Genomic DNA, 13,700 nt, shown 5'->3' with positions numbered 1-13,700 from the left:
GATGCCAAGGTCAGGATTTGCTGGTAATTCTTAGTTACGACACTAGAACAAATGTGACATTAAACATCAGAAACCTACTCATGCTTTGTAAAATGATCACTACTCCATCATTTTTGCCACATTTTTAGGTAAGCCTAAATAGTTCTAAGCCTAAATTGTCCTAAGCAAAGTAAATATCAATAATCATCTTTATACATAATAATAGGTCCTTCTCAGTAAGGTGGGGTATATGGAGGTTTAGGGGAGGGGTAGGGCCTCTGGTAGGGGACACATCAAGTTCTCATCTCTGGTTCCTAGAAGCTGTTACCATGCCACCCCAGGGAACAGCTTCACTGGCCAGCTAAACTAGGTGACGGTAGTCAATGGGTCTCAAACCCTCAGTAAGTTAGGGACTTCTCCTTCATGTGAAGACAGTCTTTGGTGGATTGAGCAGAGAAGACAAAGAGTGGGTCCAACAGTTAAGAAGGTGCTTATTGCACATACTGTAGAGGGAAATGAGGGGCAGATGGATGTTGTAAATCTTGGAAGGCAGCCCATCTAGGAGGAGGAAAAGTGATCCTAAACATCTGCTGCCTTTTGGCTACACAAATTCATGGGAAAGGCATTGGGAGTAAACAGCAAGGAAAAATCTGCACTCTAGATGAATTTGGAGAGGAGTCCCTAAGGTGGATGAAAGACTTCTTGCATGTCTCCTTCTGGCAATTCCTGCAGCCAAGTTGATGACAAATGCATTGCTGTGCTTTCCTTTGGACCAAATCAGCAAGACTGAGAGAGGATTGCACCCCAGACAGGTCACTTTGGTCCTGCTAGCAAAGAAAACAGCAACAATACAGGCAGCAGTTACAAGTTACCAGTCTCTGCAGCACCAGCAAATGCTTTGATTCTCCAGCAGTTTGACTTCACTCTTGGAGGCACACATCATTGTCCCTCAAGACAGACAGTTGCCGATAACAACAACTACATCTTAGTAAAATTCGTATTTCGAGTACTGGTGTTTCCAAACTACTTACAATTCAGAATGTTTTCTGAATTATGACCAGAGAAGTACTTTTAAAGAGATTTTAAAATAGCTTGGTGAGCAGCATACCAAGTCTAAATTTTGGCTATGAAGATGAAAATCTAAGGCTAAGATAAAAAAAGATGGGAGAACCCCTTACAGAAGTTCTTCAAACAATGCTGGTGGGGGTTCTTCAGTGAAGGTTAATTGTTTGGAGACAATGAAGCTGTGAGAAGCTATGCAACCAAGGATGAGGTCCCCTGACTGGTGATACTTGTGAAGTGGAGGGTGTGGATCATGGACATGACACTTCACAATGTGAGTCTTGCATGAGATGTGAGGAAGCAATGCCAGCAGTGACATCACAAATATCACCATCCTGAGTGTTAGGACAAACCTTCACTAGACTTACTTTATTGTATTCCCACTGACTTCTCTATATATTGCCTGCAAGTTTCAAAGGCTGATTTGAATACTTTTCAGTCTGCAATAGACGTTAAACAGGAAGAATAAATATTGTTAGTCCTGAGCCATATTTTTTTAACATGACACATATATAACATCCTTTGCAGTCTCCAGAACTAATAATTGCAGGTAGTTTTACATGTGTCAGAGTTAATTACAGTCTACTTTATAATAACAAAGGAAAATAATTACAAAGTCAAAGTGGGGGTTTCCTCTGTGGAACTGTAGAAGATTTCAGAAAATCTTGTTTGTCACACCTGGACAGAGGTTTTACGTTTTTCCCTTTTCCGCCAGCATCTGATATGCTGATTAATTTTTTTTCATAAATGCCATTTTAGATTAACATCTGGCTAACTACAATAACAAGTCCCCTCCTTTTGTAAAATACACAATATCTTTTTTCTGATTTGTTTTCTACATGGGTACTATATCTTGTTTCTTTTGTTTATGTCTCGCTATGTGCATTAGTAATTTTGCACTTTTTATTTTTCAATAAAATTACAAAGGATAATAATTACAAAGTCAAGGTTGTGTAATTGTAGATAATTTCAGAAAATCATGTTTGCCACATCTGGACAGAAGTTTTACTTTGCTCCCTTCTTTGCCTAACAACTCGGATCTGATGTGCAGCTCACAGCTTAGTTTTCCATTAGTGCCCCCCCCGTCCCTGAATAGTCTAATGGAGTTGTTAAGTTTTTTTGTTTTTTGTTAAAAAGGGGGTAAAATTTTACTTTATAAAATGTATATTTTTGGGAAATATTACACTCATGCACATAAACCCAATGACCGCTCTCCACATCAGAAGGAGGGCACTATTTGCATGGCAGCGTGCAGCACCTCCGATCCTAAGCGATTCCCTGGTAAGCAGTCCTGGACTGCCTCCCCAAGTTGCAAACCTGAGGTTTCCGCCTAACTCATTTCAGTGAACCAATCGCTACTGGAGAGGCGTAGCCAGAGGAGTAGACCAGGTAAGGGTCAGGACCTCCCTCTTGGCACAATAGAGGGTGTAACCTACGTGGGAGTCCTCAGTCGGCTCCAGAGATTCTGGAGAGAGGACATCGCTGGACTTTCTCACATGCACATAAAAAGAAATGCTACTTTTGTGCATATTTTTTAAAAATGCAGAAACAGGACAGAACAGACACATGGACTCGGAATTAAAATTCAGAAATCGTAACATTTGGTCCTCACATTGACTTGCATTGGGAAAGCAAAACTTATTTTGTTTCGAATTCAGAATTCATTAGAAGCAGTCACCCTAGAAATTTGTTCTCTCTGTAGATTATAAACAGGCTTTCTTCTTTACAGTATGCAGTGAACACATCCAAGAGATTTTTGAGGCGCAATTGAGAAATAGAGAGGAACACTAAATCATCTACATACATCAAAACTGAAATCTTTTTGTTCCTATTTACTGAAGATGGGGAGTTTCCATTGGCTAAAAAAACCCTATTACTATAAAATTAAAAAGGGTGGGAGCCAGAATGCAAACTTACTTTAATCCTCACAATTTTTAAAAAAACATTCACCATACCTCCATTAAAACCTACTCTGATCCTCATTTCTGTGTTATTGGATAGGTCTTGAAAGTGTCTGACTTAAAAATGCTTTCTGTACATACGTAAGTCTGTATGACTTACCATCTGTACATACATTTTTTAAAAGTTGATTCTGAGTTTACATGCATTTCAAACTAGTAGTGATTGGAGAATTTTGAGCAGAATGTACATTGAACAGCACCAGAAAGGGAAACATATCAGAAAGGAGTGTGCATACATGCACAAATGCAACCAGACCACAGACTGTAACAAAAAGCATGCTATTCAGTCTTATCTTCTTACTAGCTGTCCTCTGTTGTTCAGCTCAGGCCTCAACAAAATGATGTAACATTTGGGTGCAAAGATGCACACAAGCAACCCAGCACTGGAAGCTAAAATAGAAAAAACCTCCACAGCCACCATGTATTTGCCCTTGGAGCTCAGATAAGCTGGAATGAAGGATAGCCACACACTGCAGAAGACCAACATGCTGAAAGTGATGAACTTGGCTTCATTGAAACTGTCCGGTAACTTCCGAGCAAAGAAAGCCACAATGAAACTGACAATAGCCAAGAAGCCAAGATAGCCCAAGACACAAGAAAATAAAATCACAGATCCCTCATTACATTCTAATATAATTTCTGTAGTCACTGAGTGCATGTCCACATCTGGGAATGGGGCAGAGGTTGCCAGCCACACACTGCAAATGCCTGCTTGCATGAGGGAACAGGATGCAACAATGGAGTTGGTCAGGCTTCTCCCCACCCATTTTCTCATCCTGCTTCCTGGCTTTGTGGCCATAAATGCCAGAACCACCATGATAGTTTTTGCCAGCACAGAAGAAACAGCCACTGAGAAGATGATGCTGAAAGCAGTTTGTCGGAGAAGACATGTCACCGGTTCAGGATGGCCAATGAAAAGCAAAGCAGAAATGAAGCAAAGCAGAAGGGAAATCAGGAGAATGTATGTGAGGTTCCGGTTGTTGGCTTTGACGATGGGAGTGTTGTGGTGCTTCAGAATTATTCCCAGCACCAGAGCTGTTATTAACGCTAAGGAAAGTGCGAAGAGGCTTAAGCTGATCCCCAGAGGATCTTTATAAGATAAGAATGTTCTAGCTTTGGGTATGCAAAAATCATGTTTCATGTTTGGATAGGTTGTGTCCATGCAGTCAAAACAGTCATGCATATCTGAAAAGCAAAGGTAACATATTGTTATTATTTATTTAATTTATATATATACTGCCCTTCATCTAAAGATTACAGGGTGGGGTACAACATAAAAACACATAATACACAACATAATAGCAACAGAAATGCCAGCCTCAGATTTCTTAATCGGAGAAAAGCCTAATTGAAGAGGAATGTTTTCACCTGGCACTTAAAGATATGTTATGAAAGCACTATGAGATAATCAGCCTCCTGTAACCAATATGCTTAAGTCTAAGTAACACATGGGGGGGTTAATATCATAGATTAAGCTGTCCTACCAGGCTTAGCTAGGTCATTTCCTCTTACCTTGGGGAAAAATGATAATCAAGTCTTTCCCCCTCCCCACCAAGTCTAACCAAGAAGCTCAATGTGTGAAGATGTTTGAGTTGGTTGTTGCTGCTTAACTGCATGCTCTCACCAGACATGCTTGCATTAATATACCAATAATTTAGGTGCTTTCACCATTTTGTAACTAAGCTATGTTTTACTTCCTATGTAACTTTTCTGAAGCATATGAATCTGACCTTTGGAGAGTTTGAATGGAAGCATAAACAACGTATGAAGGCTTCATTCTTTTTATAATGCTAGGGGAAGAGACTAATTCTGGAATTCACTTAGAAGGGCATATTTTAAAGTTTTCGGCCACACCCATGATCAATGGTGGTTATTCTTCATAGCCTTCTGGGGGCTCTGAGGAAGTTCAGGAAGGGGAAAGAGAGGATTCATGAGGAATAAATCCTTGCAATGCCCCACCAGTGGGGTTTGGGGGGTGGTGGTTCACTTTATCCCATAGTGTGACATAACCCTGTTTCTGCCAACTTGAAAGGCAGAGTGGGGGCAAACTGGGAGTGTGTCCCTGCCATGGATGAGCCTCCATTACTGGCATGATTTGTGGAGGGTTCCTCCTTAGTCTGGATAAATGGTTTTAATCAAGAGGCGCTCCTGGGCTGACATATGCTAATAGGCTGCAACCAATCAACTGCCAAAAGGACTGGGCTTGGCTTTCTGAAGGCATTTGAATGTTTTTCTGAAGCTTGAAAATCCTCACAACAGCCAGGAAAGGAAGGGAAAGGACAAGGTGCTCCATGTTTTCATATGGTTTTCAAATGGTCTTTTCGTTTCTTGTCCTCCCCTGCACAATGAAAGAGACGTGTGTAGCTGTTGCTTTTGTTACTCTGTCTGGAACTTCAAAAAAGAGGAGGGAGGCTTTTGATTTATGCTCAATAATAAATTTAAAATGGTTTTGGTATGCTCCCGCCCCTTGATTAAGGCTGAATGTGCTTTATTTATGACTATCTGGGCTGGGGGGTTGCTGGAGGAATGCAGTGGACGGAGGAGAATGAGCTGCAGCCAAACAGATGTGGAAAAGAGACTGGATTTGAGAAACGATTTAGCTTTTAACTGTGTGGCAAGAAAGAACTCTACAGGGAAATTTTAACGGTGGAAACTGGAAGTGCACCCTGTGAGTTATTTATGGCTGCGGATCATCTGCTAGTCTGAAAACACTGAAGGAATGGAATGTGACCTTATATCATCCATATAAACAGTGCAGTGAATTGAACAATGGAAGATAGTAATGAACTCTCCCAGCACACCAGGTCTGGAACTAAAATGTATATGAAGGACTGCTTTTATATTTATATGATGTAACAGGGCGCTGTTTGTAAGGAGGAAATGTCGGTCAGCTGGAAGAATGGTTTAACAGCAAGTGAAGGATGACAACTGGAAACTAAATATGAAATGATTGATATAGTATTGTTACATTGCAACAAGAATAAGACGAGCAATGATGTCAGCAACGGAGGTCAAATTGTAAACATTGAAGGAACGATAATAAACAGTAGTGACATTTGAATTGAATTTTTTAAAACCTTAAAAGTCGAAACCTGGTCATAAACATAAGCACCAATTCTGTAAAGTGCCCATATTTCCACTGTTGTTTGTAGCACAGTGCTGCTTATGATGTCATTTTATAGTTTGCTTTCTGGTCATTGAGCGTATTAAAGATATTTGATTTGATTTGAAATGATTGATATATGTTTAGAACAGGAGACGGAGGCCTGATTTTAAGAAATTGTATTAAATAAAAGTAAGAAATTGTATTAAGTTAAAGCTCTGTCTCCTTTGGTTAATTTGGACTATGGACTGAAGAAAATGATATTAGAGATTAAGGGAGTTAAAAACCACCAATGAAACATTCAGAATGCTGGTCAAATAAAAATGATAACCATAGAGATCAGAGTAATCTGAAATAACTTCTCTCAATTTTTTAAAATTACATTTCAAAAACTGAAGAAAAACATACCAGACTGATTTTAGAGGTCTGTCCCTCAGAACAATACTTTTTGAAACTGATATTTGAAACCTTTGTGATATATTACCCATTTGAGCTGAAATCTTCATTTCAGGACATGGAATGCAATCATAGCAGCAAAATGGCTCCCCCTCCTTCACTTTCTTGCTATAGCCAGGATAACAACTCTCAGTGCATATGGATAAAGGTTGTGCCTAATCCAGAAATGAAAAAGGTCAAGAAAAAATCCTTAAGATTTGGGGGACTTTTAGTTGTTTCTTAGGGAATCATTAAGCCATTATGTTCTGAGAAATTATAAATAGATGGAGCATATTTATCTATTTCATAAAATGTAATCTATTTCACTGCTTAATTGTAAAATACCTCAAAGCTGTATACAAAAAGTTATTGCACATGTGGGTACAACATGATTGTTATTTTGAAAGGAAGGGAACAACTGGGATAAATTACCAGGCCAGGAACCTTCCAATTCAGCTAGAGATCCACTGGATTCTAACTCTGCTGATTGTGGTGCATCATGCTATAGAACTGCTCCTGAAATCTGTGATTAGACATTTAAAAGACTGACCTGTGATATGGATAAGCTGGATTTGATTTGGTGTTACCTTCAAAAACTTTAAACATAAATATGTGTATGCTTGTTTGCATATACTTAATGTTTTATTTATAATTGCATATACCAGTTTTTTTCTACTTCATTAAATGATGTATTTCTTTTAAACATATTGCATGTCAGAATAGTGACCTAGAGCTCACAAAAGAATCCAAAAGGGATTTAAGGTAGTTTACAGCTAAAATTTTATTTTATTCCATTTAGACATGTCAAAATAGTGACTTAAAACTCACTGAACAGTTTGCAAGGTGCTGACAGTCGGTTCTTACCTGGTTAAACAAACTGTGCCATCTTATGACCTTCTCATTGATGGTTAACACTCTGTCTGGAGGAGCCTGAGGATCAAGCCTACCAACTTTCACTTTATGAAAGGATTGGTTGGAGGAAACAATCAGGTTTACAACATCAAATCCAGCTATTATTTTCCCACTTTGATCGAAAGAAATATGGACCCCAGCACTGTTATTAAATGAAACACTTCTGAGAAAGTGATGGAGCTAGACGTAAAGAAGATAAATAAATAACAGCATTTCTATACTAATGTGTAAAATGCTGAACTTAAAATGGACACTTTAGATGAACTTATAAAACTCCTGACCTGCATTTTCCCAACTTCATTCTAAAGGAAATCGCATAATAAAAATGTTACTTTACTGGGGATGAACAAAAATTGGCAGAAAAAAATGGTCACCCACCATACTACACAAATCAGAAAATGAGTATCCCTAATACCAAAAAGAGGGTGGGGTAGGGAGGCTGATTGAAGCATTGCCTATTCTTTCATTTCTACGCAGTGGGCACAGAAAGAAAACTGAAAATATCAGCATAGGTAGAGGTTTATGGACAAATTAGTATTTTTGTTACCTTCAAAATACAGTATCCTACCACATGAGAATGCCCATTACCTGCCAAAATGGCTGATTCTGAAGTTCAGGTCTTCCTCTGACTAACACTGTGCCATATGTGCTTCTAGATGAGAACATGGCTTGTAAAGCATGGGCCACTACATAGACTGCATTATAGATGCTGTAGCTGTGCCCAGTCATACTCATTTCAAAAAAAGGGAGAGGGAGGCTCTCCAACTTCTCTTCTCCTGTACAAAAACCTCCATCCACAGGGTCCCCAGTGGTATTTACGAAGGCACAGCTGAATACATGCTCCCAGAATTTCTTTATAAAATTATCTTCTCTTGTGTTTAAAGGATTTCTCTTCTCAAGAAACTTGTGAAATCTCTGTAAATAACTGAACTGATATCTGAAGCCTATAGCACCATGGAATAGTTCTACATCCCAGTGCCTTTGATAGTGAAATGCACTGAGCTCCAGCTGGGCTGTAGCTATCCAAACTTTTCCCACTAATTTATTTTCAACAGATAAAACTGGAAGCCATCTAAAAAATGACATGGAATAAGATTCTCCATAGATCACTACTGCATTTGCTTTGCTGCCCATCATACTATCATTTATTTTGACACCATCCTCTATGATGTCCATAAATTCAGTGACAAAAGAAAGTGTGGGGATTCTCTCTATGAAGGCAAAACAAACACCCTTCTGGGGAAAAACTGGAAGCACAGTTTGCACAAATCTTTCTCCATTATCATTATCCATAACAATGACCCCAATCCACGTCCACCCAAAATGCAGAAGCAGAGAGAGAATCCCCTCATACTGAAGCGCTTCCTGGGGGACCATCTGGTAGAAGGAAAGTCCTGGGGTTTTATCATTCATCACTGGTGCAGGACTGAATGTTAGCTGAAGATGAAAGAGGAGATGTGAGTGAAAATTATGATAATAATAATGTTAATATTTTTTATGTTCCTGGAGTGCTAGGAATGATTACCTGAGAGAGAGATTTTTCTTTGGCAACTTCTAAATTCTGCAACTCCCTCCCCACATAGATGCATCTAGCACGGGGGTCAGCAAACTTTTTCAGCAGGGGGCTGGTCCACTGTCCCTGAGACCTTGTGTGTCAGTGGGAAAAAGGAAGCATTTCTCAAAAACATTCATGACAGGGATTATAGCCGATTGGGGCGGATATGACCCTGCATGTAGACAGCCTCAAATGACCTCAAAGGTGGGTAGGGGAGCATGTTTTTAGAAGTTTTAAAAATGTTTTGACTATGTTTCTATTTTATTTGAACTTGTATGGCATCTAATGTTTGATGTTTGCTGTGTTGGTCTCCCATGGGAGAAAGGTTGAGATAAAAATCTAATAAAATTGATAGATGATAGATAGATAGATGATAGATAGATAAATGCTTGCCATCAAATAGGCTTAATTTCTTCTTCTTGGAAATATGTGCACATTCTCATTGAATGTGAGAAAAGCATTTGTCCTCACAAACTGTTCATTTTACCATGATTATTTATAATACTCATATGCACATATACGTTACCTGTGGAATTTTGTAGATATCCAATACAGTGGCTACATAGAGAGAAATATCCGAATCCAGTCCTCCAATGACTGCTACCAAATGATTCTGGGTGTCACATAAATAGTTAGGGACAAATATCTCCAAGGTGGATGTTAGAAGCATAGTAGCATGATAAGTCCTCTGCGCACTGAAATAGCTGTCATAGATGCAGACACCCAAGGTGACATTTGGTAATAGCTGAGTGTTTTCATTTATCTCCAGTACTGCAAATGCCAAGGCCAGGATGTGCTGGTAATTTTTAGGCACCATACTAGGACAAGATTAAAAACTACAATGAGTCATACATTCTTCCCTTAATAAATTATTGCCATTTTGTTCTGCATCAGATTCATCACTATTATTTAGAATCATAGAATCATAGAATCATAGAATCATAGAGTTGGAAGAGACCACAAGGGCCATCGAGTCCAACCCCCTGCCAATCAGGAAACACCATCAGAGCACTCCTGGCATATGGTTGTCAAGCCTCTGCTTAAAGACCTCCAATGAAAGAGACTCCACCACACTCCTTGGCAGCAAATTCCACTGTCGAACAGCTCTTACTGTCAGGAAGTTCTTCCTAATGTTTAGGTGGAATCTTCTTTCTTGTAGTTTGGATCCATTGCTCCGTGTCCGCTTCTCTGGAGCAGCAGAAAACAACCTTTCTCCCTCCTCTATGTGACATCCTTTTATATATTTGAACATGGCTATCATATCACCCCTTAGCCTCCTCTTCTCCAGGCTAAACATGCCCAGCTCCCTTAGCTGTTCCTCATAAGGCATCGTTTCCAGGCCTTTGACCATTTTGGTTGCCCTCCTCTGGACATGTTCCAGTTTGCCAGTGTCCTTCTTGAACTGTGGTGCCCAGAACTGGACACAGTACTCCAGGTGAGGTCTGACCAGAGCAGAATACAGTGGCACTATTACTTCCCTTGATCTAGATGCTATACTCCTATTGATGCAGCCCAGAATTGCATTGGCTTTTTTAGCTGCCACGTCACACTGTTGGCTCATGTCAAGTTTGTGGTCAACCAAGACTCCTAGATCCTTTTCACATGTACTGCTCTCAAGCCAGGTGTCACCCATCTTGTATTTGTGCCTCTCATTTTTTTTTGCCCAAGTGCAATACTTTACATTTCTCCCTGTTAAAATTCATCTTGTTTGTTTTGGCCCAGTTCTCTAATCTGTCAAGGTCGTTTTGAAGTGTGATCCTGTCCTCTGGGGTGTTAGCCACCCCTCCCAGTTTGGTGTCATCTGCAAATTTGATCAGGATGCCCTTGAGTCCATCATCCAAGTCGTTGATAAAGATGTTGAATAAGACCGGGCCCAAGACAGAACCCTGTGGCACCCCACTAGTCACTCTTCTCCAGGATGAAGAGGAACCATTGATGTGCACCCTTTGGGTTCGGTCAGTCAGCCAGTTACAAATCCACTGAGTGGTAGCATAGTCAAGATCGCATTTTACCAGCTTCTTTACAAGAATATCATGGGGCACCTTGTCAAATACCTTGCTGAAATCAAGGTAGGCTACATCCACTGCATTCCCTTCATCTACCAGGCTTGTAATTCTGTCAAAAAATGAGATCAGGTTCGTCTGACATGACTTATTTTTCAGAAATCCATGCTGACTATTGGTGATCACAGCATTCCTTTCTAGGTGCTCACAGACTGTTTGCTTAATGATCTGCTCCAGAATCTTCCCTGGTATTGATGTCAGACTGACTGGGCGGTAATTATTTGGGTCCTCTCTTTTCCCCTTTTTGAAAATAGGGACAACATTTGCCCTCCTCCAGTTTGCCGGGACTTCGCCTGTTTTCCAGGAATTCTCAAAGATGACTGCCAGTGGTTCTGAAATCACATCTGCCAGTTCTTTTAATACTCTTGGATGCAGTTCATCTGGCCCTGGAGACTTGAATACATCTAGACTAGCCAAGTATTCTTGTACTATCTCCTTAGTTATTCTGGGCTGTGTTTCCTCTGCTGAATCATTTGCTCCAAATTCTTCAGGTCGGGCATTGTTTTCTTTATCGGAGAAGACTGAGGCAAAGAAGGCATTGAGGAGTTCAGCCCTTTCTGTGTCCCCTATTTGCATTTCACCATCTTCTCCTCTGAGTGACCCCACTGCTTCATTGTTCTTCCTTTTGCTACGAACATACCCATAAAAGCCTTTTTTGTTGCTTTTAACCTCTCTAGCAAGCCTGAGTTCATTCTGTGCTTTAGCTTTTCTGACTTTGTGTCTACACGTGCTGGCTATTTGTTTGAATTCCTCTTTCGTGGTTTCCCCCCTTTTCCATTTTTTGTACACATCCTTTTTTAATCTTAACTCAGTTAAAAGTTCTTTAGATAGCCACCCTGGCTTCTTTAGGCACCTTCCATGTTTCCGTCTCAATGGTATTGCCTGAAGTTGTGCTTTTACTATCTCCCTCTTAACAAACTCCCAGCCATCATGAACTCCCTTTCCTTTTAGTATTACTGTCCATGGGATCTCACCCAGCACTTCCCTAAGTTTTATGAAGTCGGCTTTCTTAAAGTCGAGAAATTGAGTCTTAGTATGCTTGGCTGCTCCTTTCCGCTGTATAGTAAACTTCAGAAGAACATGATCACTCGCGCCTAATGATCCTTCCACTTCTACCCCACTAACCAGGTCATCAACATTGGTTAGGACCAGATCTAAAATGGCTGTTCCTCTTGTTGCTTCTCCCACTTTCTGGACAATGAAGTTGTCTGCAAGGCCAGTGAGGAATCTGTTTGACCTTATGCTCTTTATATGCTTTTTCAGGTGGGAAAAATTAAACAATCAACAATGTGGATATTTATCTTCAAAATATTGGTATTGATAAGGTATATTACTATGATTCAAAGCACACTCACATTTATATTTACTCTTTCTATTGATGTTGTAACCCTACAGTTTAGACATTCATAATGACAGCATTTCAATTCACCATAAAACCACCTCAATGTCATATGAATATTCTTTCAAGGAAACACATTCTTTCAAGGGAAAAAGAAAGAAAGAAGAAATCAGTCTATTTTAATATGCATATAGTATACATTGAGATAGCTGTAACTCTCATCATTGGAAAGATTCGTGAAATGTAAATACAGTGGTACCTCGGGTTACATACACTTCAGATTACATACGCTTCAGTTTACAGACTCCGCTAACCCAGAAATAGTACCTCGGGTTAAGAACTTTGCTTCAGGATGAGAACAGAAATCGTGCTCCAGCGGCGCAGCGGCAGCGGGAGGCCCCATAAGCTAAAGTGGTGCTTCAGGTTAAGAACAGTTTCAGGTTAAGAATGGACCTCCGGAACGAATTAAGTACTTAACCCGAGGTACCACTGTAAAATGAAACAAAAAACCCTGCTGTGTTTGAAGCCAAATAACAGAAATATGAAAGAAAGGAACCATGGAGTAGAGAAGGTGAGATGCAGGAGTTTGTACAATTCTTCCTGCTCTTTTTTCTTTTACGTTAACTCCAAAAGAAATGTAACAAATGATAGAATCTCCCATAATCAATTTTTAACAGTAGTAGTAACAGTAGTAGCCATATTTGAAGAGGCATATTTAAACCAATACTGCTACAATGGTGGGAGAACTATTTTACTAGTGCATCTTCTTCCAGGTGGACAAAATGAATACAGTTGATTCAATCTAGGAAAAAGCTAACTCCCTTCCTTCAATGTGGAAGCCCTGAACTCTCTTGGGTGTAACCAATTTTTGCTTTGCCATGTGGAATTTGCTTCTTTCTGCAGCTTTCCCTTAAATGTATTAGCTTTTTCTACAGTCCAAGAAAACATTTTTTATGAGACTGCAGCTTCTAAGACTAAGACCAAGTAACAAAACAAAACAAGTGAGAAAGAATTAGCTCCTTACAAGAGATCTTCAAATGAAGGTGCTGGGGGTTCTGTTGTGAAGGCTACTGAATTAACAATGATGAAACTGTGAGAAACAATCCCACCAATTATGATGTTACCTGACTGATGATATTTTTGAAGTGGAGGGTATGGAGCATGGACCCTGCATTTACCATAGTGATCCTCAGATGCAATATAAGAAAGCAGTATTAGCAGGAATACAACTATTACCATCATATTGATTACCACCTTTCACTCTACACCCAGATTCTCCTATATTTCCACC

General features: G+C 39.8%; 1 pseudogene; it reads right to left on the bottom strand.

Annotated features, from left to right (window-relative positions):
• Window positions 1-1,926: 1,926 nt before the first annotated feature.
• LOC128398649 (vomeronasal type-2 receptor 26-like) lies at window positions 1,927-9,824 on the bottom strand (annotated as a pseudogene).
• Window positions 9,825-13,700: the final 3,876 nt, after the last annotated feature.

Source organism: Podarcis raffonei, chromosome 13, assembly GCF_027172205.1.
Source record: "Podarcis raffonei isolate rPodRaf1 chromosome 13, rPodRaf1.pri, whole genome shotgun sequence".
Lineage (NCBI taxonomy): Eukaryota > Metazoa > Chordata > Lepidosauria > Squamata > Lacertidae > Podarcis > Podarcis raffonei.
Note: the sequence above shows the minus strand (reverse complement) of the source record. Positions and strands in the feature narration are given on the sequence as shown.